At 39.5% G+C, this 24,149-nt stretch overlaps 1 long non-coding RNA gene across 1 annotated transcript; it reads left to right on the top strand.

Moving 5' to 3' along the window:
• The first annotated feature begins 5,447 nt into the window (after positions 1 to 5,447).
• LOC129361566 (uncharacterized) lies at positions 5,448 to 6,348 on the top strand. Its single transcript, XR_008606157.1, has 3 exons — positions 5,448 to 5,744; positions 5,929 to 6,020; positions 6,210 to 6,348. It is a non-coding gene; the product is annotated as an uncharacterized LOC129361566 (long non-coding RNA).
• Positions 6,349 to 24,149: the final 17,801 nt, after the last annotated feature.

Below are 24,149 nucleotides of genomic sequence, written 5' to 3'. Positions count from 1 at the left end.
TTCAACAATATTTTGCACAGAAAAACTTTTAAATTGGTTTCGTTCAGCTGATTTTTTAAGTGAACTGATTTCTCTTTCATATCTGATTGAGAGGTCTTCATACAAAATGTCCACTTTTTTTACTTCTTCCATGACGTTGCTCAGTTTGTCCTGCAGGCATTTTATCTCAACTTTTGATGTTTTTTGCAGGACAGTGTTTTTCATTTCCAGTATGTCGATGAGCTTCTTTTTCTCCTCTGTGTTCTCTAGATATAATCTCCTGTCTTCTGTTATTTGCTTTCTCAGGATTTCTGCACTTTGTCTCTCGGCTTTAAGTTCGTCGGTCAGCTCCTTAATTTTTAAGAGGTTTTCTAAATTATTTTCTTTTTCTTGCCTTAGCTCCTGTTGGCATCGCTCCAGGTCTTGTTTCAGGATTGCGATTTCTTCCTCTAGGGCCTTTTTCTTCTCTTTCTCTTGATGAAGTTCATCCATAAAAGCTTCAGCTGTGTGAGAGCAGGAGACCCTCACTTGTTCATATTTTTGCTGTATTTCTTCCTTCTCCAAATCTTTCACTTCAATCTGAGCCTGAGAAGCGATCTCATCAAATTTCAGGACTTCCACGTCTCTGAACTTCTGCAGGCTTTCCAGTTCGGCCTTCGCTCTGCAGGCCTGATCAAAATAGCCAACTTTCAGTTCCTCCTGCTTCTTGACTTGGAACTCCATCCCTTGGAGCTCTTCCTCCAGTTTCTCTCTCACTGAAAGCCTTTTGGCCTTTTCCTTGTTCAAAAGGCCGTTAAGTCGATGGATCTCTCTTTCCATATTATCGGGGTTGGCAGTAGAGCTCCTGCCTTGGGGGTGTTGGTGGTTTCCCCTCCTTGGATTAAATCCCATCATCGTTGATCTTGCACTTTTCTGAGACATTTTCTCAAACACTATCAATGAAATCGTCAATAAAATATCTCAGAGTTTGCGAGCGTCTGAACTGGTCAGTAGTATTGCGAGCAATGACAAATATGCAGAATTGTGTTACATACAATTCTGCAGTTGATGACATCACAGACGGCATCGCCAGTGACATCACAGAATCTCCCTTTGCTGGCGGTGTGACATCATTCCACCTCCAAATATCTTGTTTACAGTCAAAATAGTCCATGATTCTCTTGTCTTATGTCAGGGACATCAAACTCATTTCCATTTGGGCCCAGATCAAAAATCTGAATGTTGTGCCAGGTTGCATTGATAAAAACCAATTCAATTGTTAAAATATCAATGAATCGGTGTTTCAGCATTAAATAAGTGTTTAAAATAAAATAATATTGAACATCTTTTCACACTAATCAGTCCGTTTGCGATTGTTCAAACTTTTGCAGCACCACTCTTTGTAGATAAAAATGAACTAAAATAATCAAATGTATCTTTTAAGACTCCCAGTGATCTTGGGGTTTCCCAACAAGACAATGTTGACTGTTTTAACCTTTCACCTCCTCGCCTGCTTTGGTCACATGAGCTGCAGACTAGCAGACAAACTTTAATAAAACTTTCAATGGCGGGTAAAGTAGCAGGTCAATGGTGGAGAAACCAAAAACAACTCTGTTTCCACTGTTTGCTGAAAGAACATGGAAGATGGCGAGGAATATTTTAGCAGAGAGCATCCATCCTCACTTTTCATCAGTTTGAACCTCTGAGCTGATAAGTGTTATTGTTGCTCTGGCAACTGACAACATGCATTAGAAGTCATTTATTGATAGTACGATAATTATTCTTAACCAAATTAAATAACATTTACCTTAGTATGTATGCTAAGTGTATTTCTCGATGCACAAATTGTTGATATTGTTCAGGGATTAAAGGATTTTTATTGTCATATCACCCACTGGCCACCAGGGGCTCCCAAAGCGCCCCAGCCTGGCTCCAGGGTGTACGGTGGCCCTGAGGTTCAAATTGAAACCACATTTACAAAAGCTCTATAACATGAACGAAAGCACAACAACATTAATGAAAGCGTTTTAATATCACCGAGAACGTTCATGTTTATTAATAAAAACACGTTAAAGACAGAATAACTTCCGATTCAAAGTAAAAACGAGCCGCAGAGCAATCAGCCATTTCTTAGGTCTCCCACTGGGACATACCTGATCCATTTCGTCAACGTTTTAGTGCCTTCATTCATGTTTTGGCGCTTATGTAATTTGTAATCATGCTTTCAATATGCTGAAGTGGTTTGCACCTCAGGGCCTCCGTAAGGGTAGGATCTCCTGTATGGTTGAGTACAACCTGTTTCCAATGGTTATTGATCATATGGCATCTTTGGGCTGCGCTTGGTCTGGTGCCTCACCTTGGACCCGTCCGCATCGGGTGGCCCAACCAGAGGCATGAAGCCCCGACAGCATAACTGCTTGGATCACTGGGACACTCAACAAAACACAACGATAAGATAGCAGCCATGGAGGGATGTGTGCATGTGTGTGTATTAAATAACCTGTTAATTATGTAGGAAAAGAGAAAATGGAAGAAAGTTGTTAACATGAAGAAACGAGCACAATGTGGAGGTAATCATATTCTGACTTTTGGTCCATTTGTTTATTTTGTAAAAAGTTTTATAGGCTCTAATAAAGTGTTTTAGACTCTAGTAGCCATTATTTTACAGTGATTGAACAGGAAATTGGGAGGATAAAGGAGGGAATGACATGCAGCAGATTCCCCAGGACTGGGAATTAAACCCAGGTTGACAAACAAAGCCTATAAGTAATGTCCTAAACAAAACATAATTTGCAGTCTGACTATAAAGCTGGTTAAAAAACTGATGTAGGCATTTCTAAGCCTCTTTTTCTTCTCTTTTATACAAGCAGACAACTATAAGCTCAACAACATAAAAGCTTCATATTTATTACAATTTATTTATCTAAGAATTGATTTCTTCCTGTAACGGAAATGATTTCTGATTAAGTTCTCTGTTTTCATACTTTCATGGATTGTTCTTGTTTTTCCCTTTTCTACACAGTTTTCATGTTGAATTGCACTTTTTTTGTTCAGTTCATCTTGAATTTGTTAGTCTAAATTAAGACTAAGAGAAAGATCACACAGTAACTTTTATCTTTGATAAAACCTTTGTATCCCAGTGTTATACGGAGGTTACTAATAACTATATGTTCGGATTAATAAAAGTTTTAATAGGTCACTACAAAACTTGAGGTAAATGTTTATTTACTAAAAATAACCCTTTTGATAACCAGGGACTACATAATCTTGTTTTGACAGAAATATATTAGTATTCTTCTTTAATATTTAAATAATATAAAGCAGGGGTTTTCAAAGTATGAAAGGGTGAGCCCCCCCTCCAAGGAACACAATGTCAGCCTCCCCCCCCCATAATCAACCCACACACAAACAACTGCCACTACAAAACACCTTCTAATTACTTTTAAAATGACACTTTATCTGAATGAAATTTAACACATGAACATTTTAAAACATTTCCTCCCATTTTAATTATTTATCAAGGCCTCTGTATGGCAAATATGCCCTTTAAAAAAAATAAATAAAATAATTTAATTATAAGAATAACCCCAAACTCATTTTTCATCCGTTTTCTCAAACAAACGTTACATCTGAGATTCTGAGTTTAATGTTTGAGATACCAACACTGTTTTCACATCTTAACAAAAACATTTTGATCAGATCTTTGGAACACATCTGTAAATGTTGCACATTTCCTTGAAATTAAAAAATAAACCAAAAACCATAAAAGTTGCAAAATTGTGGAGCTCTTTTTGTGGCTCATCTAAACAATTTATCTCGAGCTAAAAGAGCGTGTGTAGCGATGTGATGTTACACTAGATCAGTGCTTCTCAAATAGTGGGCGGGCCCCCTTTGGGGGGCGCGGTGCGATAGCTGGGGGGCGCGTGTGATCCTGGGGAACAGGCTTTTTTTTTTTTTTTTGGCCGAACTAGTATAAAGTGTAATTGCGCACAGTAGGTGGCAGTGGCGCTCTCATTGTTACTTCTGTCACGTTTGCGACAGTGCAACATTTTACGACTTACAAGACAACAGGTTTGCCTTGGTTAGCAGTGTTAAGTCAACAAAAGCTCCGACTGCGTTCTGTCTATGGCCTCCGTTATTCAACAACCCCCAACATGAAAAAGTTTTTCACAGGGATGAAAAGAAAAGCGGAGAGAGACAAGATAATGAGACAACAGAAAGTCAACCGAAAGCTAAGAAGAAGAAATACGACGAAGCGTATTTAGCGCTTGGCTTCACTGTGACTACAGTTGGAGAAGAGGAAAGACCGGTGTGTTTGCTGTGTCTAAAAATGCTCGCAGCGGACAGCATGAAGCCAAATAAATTAGCGCGTCACTTAAACACGTTACATCCCAATCACGCGGATAAGCCGCCAGAGTTTTTTCAGCGAAAAAAAAAAATGTTAAGGAAAAAATTTTATGCAGAGATGGATAGTCACGGTGGGGAGTGGGGGGCGCGAATAGTTTTCTTCTTGCTAGGGGGGGCGTAACGGAAAATAATTGAGAAGCACTGTTCTAAGCATTCCCAGCTGCAAGTAAAGGAAACTTACTCCTCTGTGTATAAAGAAAAGCAAACTTGTTCAGGGCACACTGAAAAAAGTGATTTTTGCGAGTGTTAAATATGATCCATAAAAATCGTGTAAATTTTAATGTATTTTTTTAGGTAGCCAATGATTGAAGAAATGTTGGGTAATTTCTACATGTGCTACCCATTCGTTAACATTAAAAACTATTAGACAGGAAATTACAGTAAAATCTACCCCCGATTCTTAAGTCCGGTGCTCCAAAGCTGCGCATGCGTCAGACTGGGTTTTTGAAAGAGCGGGACAAGGAACTCTGGATCCTCTCTGCCATCGAACCGGAGCTGAAGGTAAGCTATTAATATAGTTGTGCTGTGAATGATAGCACGAATGCAAATTCTAACATTACAAATGATTAGATACTTCACTTATATTCTATGTGCATCTCTGTAACATGCCAATACTGTACATCAAAATTTGAATTTTTCCATGGTGCGAACATGGTTGTTAACTGTCTGGACAGCAGGTAGTTTTAATTTGTTCGCGGTGCTTTTGAGATTAGCCAGCATGCATGACTGTTTGTTACCGCTGGTTTTAAGGTTAGAAACTAGTCTAACGCTAAAGCTGAACTTTTGCCGGTGTGGTTAAGTTGTAACGGTCGTTAAGTATCTGCAGGTCTCTGCTCCCACGTCACGCTGCACCGAGACACGGGCACAAATAATTTGCTGAACAATTCATTAGTGTATTTTCGCCGCACATGAGAAGTTCCGTCTTAAAATACTAATAGTAATATGTCGCCAACATATGAAATGCCTGCCGTGTTTTATATTGTTGACCTGTTAGCTCCGTTAGCTAACATGGCTGCTGGAGAGTCGCTCTCCGCCGCGGTCTGTTTAAAAACAACGTGATTTTCTCTCCAGTTCACCTGCATGTCTGCGTACGTGTGTCTATGTTGTGAAAGTTTAGCGTTACTTCTCATAGTTTTATAATTTTTCTTCCCATCAAGAAACATTCATGTGAAGACTATGAGATCTGGTTTTTCATTTAGAATTTGACTTTTGTCCTTTTATGTCCTAGATCAAGGAAGAGTTCAGACTTATCGACAGTTTCCTTGGAGGAGACATTCATGCTAAAGCTTGATGAGAACACACCAGGTCTTCTGCAGCTTAGTGCTAAAGGAGGGGCTGCTGGTTCAAAGATGCACCTTCTGCTGGACACTTTAAATGACGTATGCTAATTTAATTTTTTTTTCGGAAATATGTCATTATTGATATACTTAAATTAAAAATTGAAATAATTTGTAAAGAATTGCTTTGTTGTGCACAAAGTTGAGCTCCTTACCAACTTAGTGTGTGTAAATCTCTCCCCACTCTCCACTAACAGTCTTTTCACTAAATTGCATTTCCCTACAGCCACAGAGCATTGAGGAAAAAGGGATACAGTTGTCTGCTGCCTCATTAACTACTTTGGTGAAAGACAAGAAGATCTTTTCCATCATTGCCAGGTATGTCCTTGAAAACAGATGATCGATTAACTCAAGGGATCCTCTTCACTCCTTTTCCTTCTCTCATCTTGTCTTTCTACCTTCTGATCACTACCCTCTGCTCTCCTTTAGATATGTTGAAATGTATGGAAAAAGCATCTTCAATAAAATTTTAAATGTGTATCTTTTTTGATTATTTTTAACATATAGGAATGTGAGGACCACACAGACAAAACAATGATGGTGATCGTGATGCACAACATCATTGCTGAGGAGGATCCATCAGATTGTGATTGAGGGAAACCAAGTGATGGAAGGATGTGGAAGCCGAACAAAGACGTGTACTGCTGATGGGACTCATATTTGCCCTGAACCTGGACTATCCAAAGCAGCTCAAGAACACATTTGAAGCTTTTCAAAACTTTTTTGGAAATTGATGGGGCAAAACTACTGAAGAAGGTCCACAGTCTGAAGAACAAGCTCAAGGCATACATTTTCCGTCCTGTTCCAAGAGGATCTTTTGTCTGGACAGAGTTTTAAGGTAGTATAGCTTTTTATTTTTGTTCTGTTCTGTCCTCTGCTCCATACACACACAGACATATATGTGGATACATATGTTGCAGCCTCTCTTAGCCCACTCCATTGTTCTCTGATTTCTCCACATTGACAGAAATGGAAAAACAATGTAAACTGGACAGTCTGGTCATTAACACTGACTGAATTCTGACAAATTTAAAAATCACCTCTTTCCCAATTTCGTTGTTTCTGTTATTGTCATTCTACCTGAATGAGTGCAACGATATTAACTAAGGACTGTTGTTTTTCTGATCTGCCTTCATCCAGATGTTTAGTACTGTACACACGCAGAAAAAAAAAGTATTTCAGTTTGTGTGTGGGTTTTGAAGCTTTTGGAATAGAATAAGGGGACTCTTAAAGTTTGGTTGCATTAAATACTTATCCAGAGACAACATATGTAGCCGTTAGCTCAGTGTGTTATAAAATGTGTTATGAAATGTCTAAATGTTGTAGCTGTTGTACTGCACTTTATTCATTTATTGTTAATGTTGTGTTATAGTTCTGTTATTTGTTGTGTTTAAATACACCTGCACATCTGAAGATTTGCTCAGTCACTGTTGTGTGAGGCCGAGGAAACACAATTAAGACTTTATCCCTTGCACCTCACTTCTCCTTTAATTTTCTCTGTTCTCCTGAATTGTCCTTTTCTCTGATGTACTCCTGAGATTGGATGTCTGACATGTTTTATAGTCCTACATTACTGAAAAAATATTTGAAGATGTTATACTGCGGTTTAAGTATTTGGAATTTTTCTTGACACTGCTGTGTTGTACTTAATTCTGTGTTGTACTTTTTGCATGAGTTCTTAGAATAAAATAATTGTAAAAGTGTATCATCTCGATCTATTATTTGGGGCTACATTTTAACTTACCTGAATAAGTAAAGGTAACTCAGTGATTTCAGTTAACTTTAACTCTTAATTTTCAGCTAAGATTTACTAGCAAACAAGACACATTTTTACCTATTTTAACTGACTAAATACCTGTTGAATTTAACCATAAATATGAGGTACATTTTACCCAACTTTTTTAAGTATTTCTTACATGTCTAAGTTAATTACTTAATACTCAATATATTTAACTGAATATACCTTAACGGGGACAGTGCAAATTGTTACCTCACTTTTTTAGGGTAAATTCTATAGTTTGCTTTTACAGTGCATAACTGACATAAGATATATTTTACTTTCTAGGTTTGGGCGCCCGCACCTTTATGCCACCCTGGGAAACCCCCGACACCCCCACCCCGTTCCCCCACAGAGCCCAGATAGACAGTTTAACACAAGCGGATAAAGACACTTTGAACAAATCGCACCAAAATTGATTTTTCAAATGTTTTTGTCTCTTGCTTGGAGGAAAATTAACATCAAATTACCCTCAACATGCCATCCCCACTATTGCAAGAGATGAAGCTTGATGTCGGTTTTGTCATTTCAAATGATCGGTTATTAAAAGCCACATTTAATAATTTTGTAGATATAATGAAAACTGAAATGCTGTAGAAGCGACAGCGTGAACAGCAGGGGGAGTCCATATCGTGCAAAGGGGAATCATTGGAGGGGTAAATGCAGAGATGTGCAAGAAGCTGATGAAACAGTTTCCCTTAATCCAGGAAACTGTTTTAAGGGAAACTTGGGACCTTTATAATGGAGAACAAGGCTCCACATTCTTCTTAATTCATTTCCTCTCATCTGCAGCGCTCTCCTTTAATTTATGGTAACTGGCAATTCATTTGTGCTTGCTGGCTCTTTGTTTCCCCCAGGATGATTTCTGGAGAGGCTTTCAGGTTTGTGGTTTTTCCACCGCTTCTTGAGAAGAGAGTGGTCATCATTTGAAACGCTGTTTTAAATAAAGTGTAGATAAAGGTGCAAAAAATGTTTTTGTGTACTTTAACAGTTTTCTAGAAAATCAGTTTTCTAAACTAACATTCATTTTACTGAGCTTCACTTGCTAATAAGCCTGCTAAGTAAGAGTTGGCATCTCACACATGAACACATAATACTTCATCAGCACATTGTCAATACAGACCGGATGCTGACGCAGGCTAGGCTAGTAACTTTTTTTTTTTTTTCCATGTTAACACTAGATTATTAACTCAGTTTCACTGCATTGGAGATCATTTTGTGTTGAATTGCATCCAATTAAATATCAATTAAATATTATTGGATGCGTTTGAACGAACTGCATGTTAATTTTTCCAGCTTTCCTCACAAGTAACAAATGTCGTTTTTGACGTTGTGACAGAAATGATATGGAAATGATTCGTTACTCTTGACTCCGCTCACGGCTCTTGCAGTTCAGACTTCACTGATGCGCGTCGCTCAGCATCGCGGCGCAGCGAACATCCAGCGTGTCGTCGGCCGCTTTTCCTCATGCAGCCCACTGGACAGACGGTCTGCGTTGCGCTCGGCTTGATTTAACCCCCGTTTTCCATCGAGCTCGACTGCTATCTTTGTAGAGCACCTTGGGATGGGAGTCTGTTTCGAAATGACACCTCGCCAATAAATCTAAATTGAGAGCAAAACGTCAACCTTTATGTTCTGCTGTTTGTTCACGGTGACATCCACGATGCAAACACAAGAGGAAAAGAAAAAGAAATGAAATCTGCTTTGATTTCCAGTTTTTCAAAAATAATAAAAATAAAGTTTAAGTCATCACTAAAGGTGACAGAGAAGCACAAAATCAAAGAGTGATGACAATAATGATTTGCTTTCAGTTTTGCTCTTCAGCTTGCTGCCAGATTGCCTCGTCATTATTTTTTAAAACTAATGCTTTCATGGCCCTACGAGGGGTGCTGCAACCATTAAGACTGAGTGTTATAAAGTGTCTCGCAATAATGTTCCTAATAAACTCTGAAACACTGAGGAAGTGGGATTTTATTGCTCACTGTTAAAGTTATATACTTTAGGGTTGGTAAGCACCTTGGTTTTACACTTGTCTGGAAAAAAAAACACCCACAGACTTTGTCTGATGTGAAATTGATACCATTGACAAACACCCCATTTACCCCCGCAGATTTTCCAGGTTGATATTAATGCATTAAAAGGAAAAAACAACGTGTTCTACATAATTATTAATAGACATGGCAAACAGCAACGCCTCAGGAATGACGACGTGCCTGGCAGATAACGATGCGATACAATGCAATACTTCCGCCACAAAAAACACCTTTCAAATTTTTATTTTTTTTGTAACCTTTTGAACAAGTTTTTGTCATTTAACTGTTTATTGATTTTTCCACTTTTCAAACTCAGAAGGTTTGTTCCCCCAAACCTTCTGAGATTAAGCCAAACGTTTCAGAGGGTTTTTTTCTACCATGCCTTCATGGGTCATAAGACCTCACTTGACTTTTTTCACAGGATAAAATCGCGTGCTGGCAGCGACTGGATAGCGTATTGTGAGAAAGACTTCACTTTGAAAAGAAATACCTCGACATTTTAATAGCGTTTCACGAGCAACACGCCTCCACCGTACGTAGACGTGGAAGCTCCCCCCGTTGACTCAGGGTCAGATGAAAGAGGCTCCGGCTTTGTTTTCACTGGTTGAACTGGTTACAGACAACGAACGGATGGTTTCAGCGCACAGTGCCGATGTTACATCACCGCCTCCTGCTTTTGTGCATCGATGCATATTGCATACGTTTTTGAAACAGGATATTTAATCTGACCTCATAATCTGACAACTAAAGGTCATAATGTGTACAGACACGCATTGTGGATGGAGCCTGTCTTGACGCCTCCTTTTTTTCAGAGTTAAAACATGTGCATATGTAATACCCTGATGTTTTACATAGGCGTCAAAAAAAAAAAGGAAACAAAGGTCTGCGAAACGCACAAATTTATCACAGACCCAAGCAGCATTTTCCACCAAAAATAGTGGCCACGTTTACAGGAAGCTGAAGTTACAATGCAACCCAAGAACTATCCAAGGTTTTCTGACAGGAATTCCCTTTATTGTGTTTGTATTCATTATAATGCCAGATTCCACACAGGAAGCCAAACTCATTTATCCCTCTGCCACAAAATAGGGACGAAGAAAGAATTTTTAATTTGTAGCCAGAAGGGTTCTGCATCCTGGGAACCGGTGAGAGTCACAATAACTCCCACCAGGTAAAAAACAGGGAGCGTGCTGACCTTTAACCCCTACTTACTAACATGTGATTAAGTCACCAAGTGCATTTCATTGCAGTACACTGAAGCGGCGTACATGGCGGCGCCGTCAATGCTTCGTTATGATGAAGTATTGACTCACAAAGTGGGCTGTCAGCCACTTTTGGCAAACTCTTTGAATCGCATTAAATTCGTGACCTTTCTATAACTAATCCACTCCCAATACGTCACTGGTTAAAAGCAACCAAGTGACAAAGCGTGAGATGAATATATATATATATTTATTTATCCACTTGTATTGGTCCCGCTTGGACTCTGACAAGAGGCTCATTTTACGGAAACTTGACTGTGTGGGGTCTTGAAGGAGTCATTAGGATTTTCTTTTCAAATTCAATGAAAATATCTGAAATTGTTCCTTCATTTGTGAAACTACCACGAGTGAGTAATAAACATAAACTCATCCTCAGTTTTCTGGGAGGCTAAGAACTAATCAAACTAAATCCCAGTATTAGGCAATTTTAGCAATTTCAACTGAAAGTGCTCTTTTCTGACGATACAGAATTCAATATTAAAACGTCTTCCCTGTCGAATGAGGCAATCGTTCAGTTTATCGTTGAAAAGTCGAGGAAACTTGGTGACGTTTCTTTAAATGTGAAAACCTAAAGTACCTTAGAGATGGACGTCCGCAGTTCTTCTGTTGAACACGCGCAAAATAAGTCCAACATACTAACACTGTAGAGCTTCAAAAACGTTGCTGCAAGCATTTCTGTTTGAGTAGATTTAGTAAATCAGATAAAAGAGCCGTTTGGTCCAAACGCTCCGAGAACCAAACAGCTGAGAGTTAAATCTACATCTTCAAGACGTTTGTGAAATTTATGCTGTCTTGTTCAAGTGGATGCCAACTCAGACACAGCTAACACAAGATTAAAAAAATTATTTCTAGATCTTTTTCCAGATAGCAGCATGTTTTTATGTCTTTTACGGGTGTACAAGCCTTATTCTGATTTTTCTCACTCCCGTTTTCTCAAAATAATTAACACAATGCTTGAACAGGTCAATGAAGTAACCTTTGTAAAAGTCACATTTAGGCGTTTTTTTCCCCCCGTTTTCTATCTCTCAGGCTTGCTGTGCTGACGTGTTGATCCGGTTCACTGTCCTGAATTAAAGTGCGCTGGGCATTGCCTTGAGAATCCTGGCTTTCTACTGACACGTCGTGAAAGTAGCTCGGCCCTTTGATGGATGACTCTTATTTTCTTGTCAACCCTAGAGTACTTTTATGTTTATCTTGATATCTTCTCGATGGTCTTTCATTTATCCGGCTCGTACCGGGGCAGGACAGGACAGAACAGGAAGGAAAGGACGGAACTCGAGACAAAGAGGAGAGTCGATCAGAGAGAAAGACAGCGGCAGGGAACGGTGTGCTCAGTGAGAAAAGAAAAACAGAAAGAGAAAAGAGTAAACCAGCAATAAGCGATGATTGGTCTGTCCAAGAACGATTGAATTAAGCGCTTCGAAATCGTCGCTTTGGCCTCCAGTTTGATTTCCGACGCCGATCCCCCGACTTTCACATTCAGACTGTGGGTATGAATGCAGCTCAGACTCTCTCCACCTGCGTCTCTGCTGCTTACCACTGGGCCAGCGATCACAGCTGGAGGAGCCCTCATCTTCTGAGAGTAACTCCTGGCCGTCTTGCTGTTAGCTGGTTGATGAGCGGCACTCCACCTGTGCTGCCCAGGGGAAATCTGCCAATCTTGCACAGCTTTTCAAGGCCCTCCAAGAACTGACCTGAAAGATATTCCTGTGTGAGAACTTTTGAAAGGCAGACAGTGCCTTTTCATTCAGCACCATGGGCTCTGTCAGAGTTTAACCAGCAAAAAGCCTCTCGCTTAAAAGCTTTGAACTTCATAGACCTCCATTTATTAGGCAGGATAAGGTCTCTTGCTGTGCTTTTGAGCATTTTTCCCCAACTGCTGGGTACAACCTGATCTCACCTTTTTGTTGTTGTTGTTGAATATTATCATACTCTCTTTCCTGATAGATACAATGGCCAGAAACTTAAGATTTTATCTGGGTTATAGAGACGGGACTTGCATCTGTCGCAACAACCCCTTCTCTTTGATTTGTGATGTCTCTCCGCTTGTGAAGTCTGACAGCCGGGCAGTGAGGTGTTGGGGGGGGAAATGTTCCTGCGGTGAGGTTTGGGGCTCTATTTTTGTGCTCTGAGCTTTCCAATTTCATTTGCCAGCGTGGCTCAAATTCTCCGAAACAAAGAAAAGAAAAAGCTTATTTCTCTTTCTGTTAGTAAACTGGAATCTACTCAAATGAATAGGGATGTCGCAATACTGTAGTATTGCAGCAGCTGTGTTTCCATTAACCATATGCGCTATCTGACATTACAAAATAAATGTGCACAGCAATTTAAAGGGGGAAAAACTGTTTTTGGATTAAAAGATGTGGCGCCAAGATGACGTGTCAAGATCAGTTTATTTTGCAAAACTGTGAAGGAAACACTTTTTTGCATTACACGACTTACACGTTGCCACTGGTGCAAACGATGAAAATAGTTGGACAGTCATATTGCAGCAACTTTAATGACTTACCTCATCTCCTGAGAGGAACTCCTGGCCGTCTCGTTAGCTAATGGTGTCAACTAGTTAGGTTTGTTTTTATGAGCAGACAAACTTATTCACACGATTTTAATTGCGTTTGTTATTTAATGGAGACACACTGCAACTGCAAAATGAAGCTTTACAGAAAGTATGGACAAAGTTTTGCGCACATTTGCAATGGAAATGGAAATGCTTGTATATCTCGTGAAAGGTGATGGCAACCAGTTGTCGTTGGTACATGACCTGATCTTATCGATAGGTTTACGCAACTATAAGCTCTAGAGATGAATAGAGCTAAAACTCTTATTTTGAAGAAACAAGCCAGTAGAGCTATCCGACACATTTGGTTACGAGAAACCCCTCCGAACGTTCAAATTGTTTGTGTGGCGACAGCGACTGACAAAATACCAACGCTTGTTTACGAAGGCGTGAAGACCCAACGTGGGTTTGGCCTACCCTCTCATCTTGTAACTGGGTTTATGGTTACGCACCTCATCTTCATGTGTTTCCTTGGAGTTTTGTTACACCAGTAAGGACAGTTTTTTAGTTTTCTTTTAAGCTTCTGCAAAGCACTTCCATCCACAGGTTCTTGATCTTCTGCCACAGGAAGCAAATCTCTTGGTGAGTTGTGAAGGTCTGCTAACATTTTCTCTGTTTCTCACAGAGTAAGAAGATTAGCATAATGTCGGCTAGAGCGACACAGATGCAGTCCGTAAGCAAAAGAAACTATAAACCCTGGAATTAACCTTATTAATCTTCCTGATTCATTAAATCTCCTCCGGTAAATAAGGTATTTACATAAATATAAAATGTGGGATAATAGAATGTTTTCATAGCTCAAATAGATCTGGTGCAGGCGGTGCAGCTTGCATAAATTAGAATCTCATAAGTGTGGTATGGGCACCTCACAATGAAGGCAATGAAAATGTTGTGCCAACGCATTAACGGGGGCATCAAAAATGTCGAACTTCAGTAGCTTTGACGTCAGCTATGAAAAAATATTTGCTTATGGCAATTATTAATATAAAACTAGGAATTTAAGTTTTAAAATAGCTTTGGCCGTAGCATCTGCTCCGTTTGGATGCCGTTCTGAATGACAAAATGCACAAAACACTTCAAATAAAGTTGAATTCTATTCTATTCTAAATGACGACCCTAAGTTATTATTACTGCCCAGTAAGTGAACAGCGTTCTGATGGAGATTCGGGTGGCGGCGTCTGTGTCGGGAGACGTTAGCTGCTGTGGTTAGCAGCTTGGGGTCCTGGAAGGCCAGGCAGGGGCTCTCAACATCTTCATCTGCGGCCCAGAAATAACTGAAGTGTTTGGTCAAGAGTTAGCTTACCGTTACGGGCTAGCGGTGGTCCAGAGTCACCTCCTCAGCTGGAAGAGTTAGCTACAGCTATGCGTGGCTAGCATAGCTCAACTTTGATCAATTGGGGCGTCTTTGGCAAAACTCGATGAATAAATCAGTACCTAAATAAATAAATACATAAATAAATAAAAATACAATAATTTGCCATTACCTAATACAGTCTTGGAAAACATAAGAAAATATTTTAACACAACAAAATTATGTTTTTCATAAAACAAACAAACAAACAAACAAAAGAAAACCAAATATTATTCAACCAGGACATTTTTAGTACAATAGTGCCACCTGGTGGAAAAAATATATAAAAACAAACAACTTGAAAGCTCTTGTCTGACCTTTAACCTTTAAGATGTTACACAAACCTGTAGAAGACAATAAAGAAAAACATAAATCAGATGTCTTCTGGTTTTGTGTACTTCGGTCTTCAACAGCTGTAAGAAAACAATGTTAATACTAATAAATAATTTGAGGGCTTTTAACAGCGACCGTCGAATGCGTTAAAGTTGTATTCACAGCCAAAATTTTAACGAAGTGCTGGGGTAACATTTTAGAAACTAAACCTTCCAGTGAGTTTGTACCAAAAGAGGAAATGTGCAAAGAAAATCCAAACATATCAGCAACTTTTCCAAATGTGACATACTCTCAAAGTTTATGTGGGGGAGAGGAAGTTACATACACACAAGCAGAACAATGCAAAGAAAGCTGGATCTTCAAAACAAAAGCTCAAAAGAAAAAAAAATCCACATATAAATTAATAGTGGCGTAAACGTGTTAATTAACAAAGTGCATTTTTAACTTCCTTCTGAAGCTCCTCCTCTTCCTGCTGCTGAAAGTCGGTTAATTCATGGCTGCTGGTCCGAAATAAAATTTGATTCAGAATATTTCAAATTAAATCCTAGATTCTGCGTAAACCAGGTTTCCTATGCATTTCATCTACTTTTTCTTGCCCAACAGTTATTTCAGAAGTAGCTTATGAATAGAGTCCTCAGAAATAAACCCGTTCTTTGTGATTTCACATGGTACAAACATTAGCAGGTTACTTTCCTCAGGTTGAGTAGAAACACATCAGATCAGTTTAGTTTTCAGCAGGTGGCGACGCGCCGCAGTCCAGAAAATGAGCGTCTTTCTCTCACAAAGTTACGTGACTCGCTGAAAATTGAATGAAATGAAAAAGATGAAAGTTGAAGAAGCACACAGTGAAATATCGACGTTGTAAACTGAACTTTAGATGTTGATGTTGTAATTTAGTAATAGTGCAAAAACAAAAAACAAAAATAATTTAACTTGTAATAAAGGTTCAGCGCGATCATTATAAGGTAGCTTTTTTTTCATTATGTTGTAAAAAAAAAAGCTTTTTTTTCATAAATCCTGGCCATCTGAGAATAATGTGCATCTTGCCACAAACTCCCAACTCACTACTAATTTATTTTATTTGAATGTATTTAATTCCAAATACGTCTTCTTGACAGTGTACCAAAAAAACACAAACTAAATCCAATCTATCCAAGTTTCCAAACAGTCAAGTTCAGTTTGAAATCGCTTAAAGAAAAAGCTCCACATCCAAGAAAACCCAGCAGCATCGAGTTATTATTGACTTGCAGCATTTCTGCAAAACATAAACATACTCCACGAAGAAATAGAATGTTTTTCATTGTGAAATTATGCTCCTCACTCATCATTTATATCAACTTTTTCCACACATTGATGTGGCAGATGCTACTTTGTAGTCAGCAAAAAAAAAGAAAAGAAAAGAAAAACATACAATTTAAGATAACCTCAATAAAAACTTTATGACTTGAGTTGATGGGAGCTGCCTCACTTTCCGTTTCCTTAACGTCGGTGCGCTCCAGTCGACTCCATGCATCTCGCAAACCGAAACGTTTGTTTGACAGAACGACGTCGGCGTGTTTGAATGAACACGTACTTTCATCGTGTTTGACAAAATGCACCTTGGGGAAGACGTTTTTAAAAATGGTGAATTGCGCAATGCAGCTGTGATGCTGGGTTTGTGCTGCGGGTGAGTGATTCATCTGCCGTACCTGGTGGTGGCCAAACATAGTCACGATGCATTGCGAATATTTGAATCCTTCAATCGCGTGTCTGAGGAACCGATGATCATTTCGATGCACACAAACTTGATTTTGAAGGAAGTTCTAACGAAAGCCTATTTCTCAGTATTTTACCATGTTGCAAATATTACTTGTAATAAAAACTGACCCTAAATGTCGAACATCTGCTTTAATTTTAGTGAGATAAATGCGTAGCTATATGGTGTATGAAAATATTTGATTTCAACTGTGCCACTGCAGTTTGGTGATTGTAGGCAAATTAATGAATATAAAAAAGGATTACCCCCCGCCCCACCAAAAATGATGTTGTTCATATTCTCTCATTTGTTTTCTATGTTCCAATGAAGTTTCCATTCGTGTGTTACAGGTCAGTCGACGCGGCGTACTCATTTTCCCCGCCAGTGTTCACAGATCGACGTTTTGTTGCGGGTTAATACAAAAAAGCGATTAATGCGATGCATTCTTGTTGTCAGATTAATTTTACATGCAGACACTCGCCTCAACTTACAGAAAGGGGGAAAAAAAGGAAGAGAAAAGCTCGACGGCTCTCTTTTGTTGCTTTATTTATGAAAGCTTGAATTGCCGTCCTGGAGAGACGTGCGTGCAAAATCCATTATCTGTGATCAAATGAATGCCAAGGAATATTTGCTCATGGCTTCGCGGAGTAAAAGACGAAAAGGAAAGAAAGGAAGTTTAAACAAAAGTCTTTTTTTTTATTATTTAGCAGAAGCGGCGCAAGGGCTTGTGATTGATTCCCTGCTTGGTCGGTTAAAGGATTTCAAAATGTCTCACTCAGGTCTGGGTAGTAAAGAAAAAGGAAAAGTTACGACCGTCTTTCACAATAAGAACAGACATACGCTGTAAAATGTTTTTTTTTTTTTTTTTTAGAAAAAGTTTATTTTCGCCCCCTGCAAGCAGAGCGGCGGGCGAATGGGTTCGTGAAAATCCGCGCCGCATCAATCTCTTGATTACGGCGGTCAGGTGCGTCGAGGTGTTGTCTCGCATAAGTCACGTCTCGCCTCGGCGAGAGCGAACAGCTGCGGCCTCCGACGCCGGCGCCCTCACCCAGCCGGCCGCGGCTAGCCTTCATCATCCAGGCAGCTGTCATATAAATCCCATAAAAGTGCCTCTGCGTGACACCTACGTGCTGATCGGCTGCAGGATCTATGAGCTTCTCACATCCAGACAGGAGGCAGGGGAAGAGGAGCGTGGCTAACAAGCAATTTCCCTCGGTGCATGCCGGGCTGCGAGGGCGCCGGGTGATCTGACAGGAGGCGGCCGGGTTGATTCAAAGCGCCTCTCTGGTTGTTTCTCTCTGCCTGGGTTGTGACGGTGTTGCTGTGACCGGGTTTCAGAGATGAGACACTTGTGACAATTTGTAAAGACAAAAAAAAAAAAAAAAAAAATTAACCCATCCGGAGAAACACGAATGATTAAAAGGAAAACAGCTGCTGTTTATTCAGAGTATCAATTTCATGATGTCACAGAGAAAATGTTACAGAAGTCATAGCATGTAATTATTATTACATATATATATATTTTTCTTTATGTTTGTTGAATCTGTCACTACATCGTAACTGCACAGTATAGGACGAAAAATCTGGAGAAAAAAAAAATCTTGCTCCTCTTTCTCCTGGTGTCAACAATCGGCACCAAGAGGGGGGTCTTCACACTGTCAATCAAATTTACTTTTGAATGGAGAAAGATTTGCACTTATTAATTTTACTAATGAAGATTCAACTGAAAAGCATCTTTACTTTGACGCCATTTTTTTTCTTCTTCATGTATGTCGTACTTGTTTTCTCTCGTCACAAATCTGTTCAGAATATTGCTTGGTAAAGACTTGGTATGCGCTTCGCACATGAATGTGAAATTATTGTTCTGGTTTGGATTAAACTGTCCAGACGCGCAGCGAGATGACAACGTTGATCACCTTGTGCTCAGGCGTTAAACGCCTGCCCTTTCTGTCGTCTTCATCATGTGGATTGAGTCCTCTAAAATAATCTGATCCTACAGTAGATGCGTTCACACCTGATATAAATCTGATTTTCCCTTTAAATTCAAAACCTCGCCTCACATTTTGACACGATACAAAGTAGCTGCTACCTGACCTCAACTCTCTCGCCGATCGCTTTGGGCTTTGGTGACTTTCTTTTTAAGGAGGAGAGGGGGAAGGGAAAAAAAAAGACACCATTAATCTCGTGTCTCACCTGTCATACTCGCCGAGAAGTGTTTGTGATGCAGGCCGTACGGCTCCTGCAGTGTCCCATTCTCCAAGGACACACATTGTTCCTTCCAGCATTCGCTTGTCCCTGCGCATCAGGACACGAGCTTTCAAATAACGGCCCAACAACTTTTAAACACTGTCGATTACTGGCGGCCATTTCCTGTGGGTTTCTAAATGCCACTGAAGGTCCAACAGTTTGGGAACTGTAGCCTCTGTGTCGGCCAGTCGCAGGGAGTCAAAGTAGTTCATCTGGAAGCAGCAAGAAGAATCAAGTCTCAGTCATCACCACAACAGGGAACTGAATAATTAAAAGCATGACGGACTTAAGGGGACTTTGGGTACACTGAAACTATTCGGTTGACTCCAATACGAAGTCGACAAACTGAAAAAGTTTGTAGCTTTTCCCAATTCAGTTTGTGAAAGTTTGTTGACTCTGTTGTTTGTTTCAGAGAAATGAACTGAGGCGAAGGTGATAGTTTCTGTGAACCAAGAATGTTTTAATTCATTAAAATAAAGTTGTTTTTCTTATTTTACAAGTTTTTAGAAACAATGTAGCCTTGAATAATCTTTTGACACCAAGTGGGTTTTACTGTAGTAAAAAAACCCCCCATCATAATCCATTTTTACCCGACAGGTTTTAAAGTAATAAAGAGTGGTGTTTCATTTTAATTCAGTTTAGTATTTAACTAGCTGAACATAGAATCCATATGATGCCATCACACATCAACATAATCGTTTCTCTGCAGTGACAAAAAACCTCCAACTCTGGCCTTGAATTGTGAACATGGACCTGAAGAGGACATTGACTCGTCAGTTATCAAATCTCCGAAGGTCTTGATGTTAATCAAGGGCATTCTGGGTAAATACGACCAACACAAATCCTGGAGTCTTAACGTTAGCGGAAGAAACGGTTTGTGGTTCTTTACCAAAGACAAAGGAGAAATCTGATCTCTGATGCTTCTCTATTTTTATGTACATTTTGCGGATAAAGATTCTGGTCTCTGCGTCTTCTTTGGATGTTTTAGTGTCATTTTCCTCAGTGGCTCTTGGTGCAGCGCCGCCACAGGTGAGGGCGTGAACAGGTTCTTTGGTTCCTGCTTTCGTATTTTGCAACAAGTGACACGTGTTGGTAGATAAACAGAATGAAAAATGACTTTTGCTTATTGGTATTGAAAGAAAATCACAGTGCAATCTCAGAAAACAATGCAATGAAAATGTTATTGCTGTCATGTGTTGCCCGAGAAATAAATTTCTGGATGCGTTTCATGATAAACGTTGGAGAGAGGTGATCTAAACTGCAGTTCATGACATAGACAACTTTAAGCTCCTGAGAGTAGATGGATGCTGCAACAGACTGACATTTTTCTCAAAATAATTCACATCCCGTACATATATATACTTGTGTGTTAAATAAAGTTACCATAAACTCCTCACACACAAATACACACCGTCCATAGAGAGTCACGGTACTCCAGCTCTGCTTTCTCGGCCTCGAGGCAAAATTACCATTCGGGTGCCATGTTGATACTCCAAAACGAACTGGACCCTGCCTGGACATGGCAGAATGCAAAGGCAATGCACTGAGGAGAGAGTGAATAAAACGGTAACTCTTTAGGTTTTGATGAGCCGTGGTTTTCATTAGAGAAGTTTGTTCGCGTCATAAATTGATTAATGTCACGATAGCAACAGATGTAAACAGTTACATGATATGTATTCATAATTCAGCCATGGCGCTTTAACATCAGCCAACAGCCAATCAGAGTCTTATTCAGGCGTTGGAGCAACAAGCCCCTAATGTTTGGCAGCGGCTACGTACGCTGCGTTTTGGGGAAATTACAATGGGCAATTTCAGAGAAGAGCTGTGGATTCAACAAGTTGGAATGACACACAAAACTTTTTACGAACTGCTCTGGTCGAGCCGAGTGCACATTGTCTGAAAAACAAACAAAAAAAACTTCATCCGACTACTGCTTCCAGTCGTCTTCTTCATGGTTTTTGCCAGTAGTAACATCCAGCTGATCCGAAAAAGTGTTTCCATTTCAGTTTTGTCAAATAAATCAAAATTTTCATCCAAATTTTGATTTGGATGAAAACCTTCATGTATTAGTGCCAAAACCTTTTATCAAAAAATACAATTTTTGAGATCAATACGTTTCCATATAGTTTATTTTCATACTTTCAATCTGTGCAATGTCATGATTAATAGAAATGCAGAACAATTGTGATTACTGTGTTCTCGTTTTGCTTCCATTGATCAAATCTAGCAAGCAGGAACCTATTCAGCCCCCACAACTCAGCTCTCAATCAACCCCTGATGTGGCAAACTGTGGAGTACATAATTGACAGTAGTGCACAGCTTCTATTTTTGTAAATAGAACCTGAAAGGCATCCAGACGGATTTGCAGAAACTAAATACTTTGGTTATATATTCTGTGTGCCTTGTGTTGCAGAAGCTTACATCAGTCCACCTCCTGTGTTGTCTCCTCACGCGGAATAAACGCAGAAATTCTCTTAAAATGTAAAGGCGCTCGTGTTTTCATCCAGGCACGCGGTTGGTTGCAATTGCACCTGCAACCTTGACAGCAAACGGGTAAGTAAGTAAAAAAAGAAAAAGAAAAATGAATGACTTTCTTGAGGAAGGCAAATCTTGAAAGTGTTTGTTGGAGAGAGATGCTGTAGCGATTATCATTATTATTCTCGGTTGAAAAAAAGTCTCTCTAAAAGAAAAGCTTACAAGTAGAAGAAATAGGATGCAGACAAAAACACGTAATTAATGGGGAAGAAAAACTTGCTGCTTGTGGAGGGAAGACGGTGAACGGCTCGCTAACTCAAGATTAGCAATAAGGCTGCAAAAAAGTAAAGTCCCCATAATTAGAAGTTATAGCACACAGAAACGCCACGAGGAAAACAGTGGAGTAACTGAAGGTTTGCTTTCAACTCAGGATGTTTCTTGTTCTCCTTTCCTACAAAGAGGAGTTCAGTGGTTTGATTCCTCTGGAAATGATTTGAGAGGTCACTTCGACTGCTGTCACCTACCAGATCTGCATTGCCAGGAAACGCCGAGCTGAATTTCATCGTCACAAGACGTTGAGCGAAACTGAACTGTGTACTTTGGCACCATCACATTGGGCTTGTTTGCGTCGGACGTTGGCTTATTTGAATTCTCCACATTTGGAGGCTATTTGAATGTTTTTGTCGTGAAAAGCGCCTTGAGTCGATGTTTGTTGCTGCACAAATTGAGCTGAAGGACCAAGTAGACGGCAAATAAACGGTACACGAATCTTTCTCTGCTACGTCTTCAGTTTTCAAGTAAGAATCAAATTTCACGCAGACTTGGAAGAATCTGCAGCATAAAGGCTATTTTTGCTTTTGTCTGTCAAACTGAGTGAGCTGCGAAAAACCCCAGAATATCCTTTTGTCGTATTTCATTTTGTATTGTTCAGAGTGTCATTGTACAAAAGACTGATTCTGAACCTAGATCAAAAGCACCCTGGGAAGAAATCAATCCATTTTTTTTTTCAGCTGCAAATTTGTATTTTCTATTTTGATTTGCTTTGTAGTCAAATAAAGGGATTCGTTTCACATGGCTTTCTTTGTATTTGCTGTGCCTTTCAAGCGCCATTTCTTCTCATGGTTATATAACTACTGGATTTTTTTATATATTTTGTTTTCAAATAGGATTTATTGCATGTCCTAAGTGTTATTAAGTTGTTTCTACCCACTTCTCACCCCAAGGCATTCTGGGTAAAATGTCTATCGTTGCTAAGCGTCTACATGTTTCTGTGTAGCCCAAATTTAAAACTAGTGGTCCTGCTTTCTACTTCAACATTTTTATTTATTTAATATTATTAAAGTATTTTGTAGATGCCTATAAACTTTGATGAAATTATGTCCACATTTTGAACAAAAGTGTTCAAAGGAAAACTCCTTAAAGTTATAAGTTTGGTGATACATCAGAAAATATCGCCGTCAGCATCAGTAACAGTGATACAGGCAGTGAATTGACTTGGTATCGGACAAAGCAGCAAATGGTTTTCAAAGGACAAAAAAAAAAAAAAAATTGACCAAAACGTGCAACTTTTGTGCCTTGTCAATTAGATTTCTAAGTGTTCATATTTGATAAGCTTGCATTATTTTTCTTTTTTGGCTAAGAATGGATAGATAATAGCTGAATTGAATGAATGATTTATTTCCTCTGTGGGGGAAAAAAAATGCCCACTACTACTGGAAGGCTTCCTGAAGGCTTCCTGAAAAAGATGTGAAATTGATCTGCTTCCCAGTATAATTACAAAAAAAAAAAAAAAACTTGCTAAAGTAGAGCTATAGCGCTCTAAAATCATTTGTGAAAAATTGCTCTCTAAGCGAAGAGCTTGTGCAAGCAGTGTTTGAAGTCTGTTCTTTCAGCATGTGTTTCCATCCTGAGAGCTTATTATTCATTTTGCTGATTAGGGTTGTGCTGAATGACTACTTTGAGGCACTTACAGTGTATCTCAAGCAGATGCAGCCCAACCTTATAAATTAAAGTTGTCATATTCTGATAAAGTGATTCAGGCCAAGTGGTCTTGCTTTCTACTTCAGTGAACACAGAACGCAGTGTAGACATTTTCAGTTTGGGTCTGTGGACACAGTTTGGTGGGGAATGTTGCCGCTTTATAGGAGAACGGGAAAGTGTTGCATCATGTGAAAGAAAACCTTAAGATGTGCTTGTAAAATAATACAAATGCTCAGTTATCTTTGACATTTCCCGTGACCACAGGCAGCAGGATGTATCAAGGGAGAAGCTCCTATCAAAAGAAAATGCGCCACTGAGCGCAGGAATAATCCTGTTTCACTTTGGGTGCATGTTGTTTACAGCACATGTTGCTTCCAGGAAGGTTCAGAGTGTCAAACTGGCACATTGCATACGTCGTGGCTAAACGTTAGAGATTGGGTAACATTTAGAAATCAACAGAGTCCACACCTCAAGTAAGCAATGGGTTCAGACCCTCAATACGAAGGAAAGGTCAGTACCAAAACCCACCTTTAGTGCTGTCATCATAGTACCAGAAGTTGCACCCGCAACCGACGCCACACCAACAAATCCAGGAATGAGATGAATCGGCTGTTTGTATGAAAATGACTTTGGGGATTTGGGGAAAGCATTGCGATCCCATCTTGGCTAGACGTGTTTCAGGGCCTGTTTAAGGATG

Source organism: Poeciliopsis prolifica, unplaced genomic scaffold (assembly GCF_027474105.1).
Source record: "Poeciliopsis prolifica strain line A6 unplaced genomic scaffold, Auburn_PproV2 SCAFFOLD008, whole genome shotgun sequence".
Lineage (NCBI taxonomy): Eukaryota > Metazoa > Chordata > Actinopteri > Cyprinodontiformes > Poeciliidae > Poeciliopsis > Poeciliopsis prolifica.
Note: the sequence above shows the minus strand (reverse complement) of the source record. Positions and strands in the feature narration are given on the sequence as shown.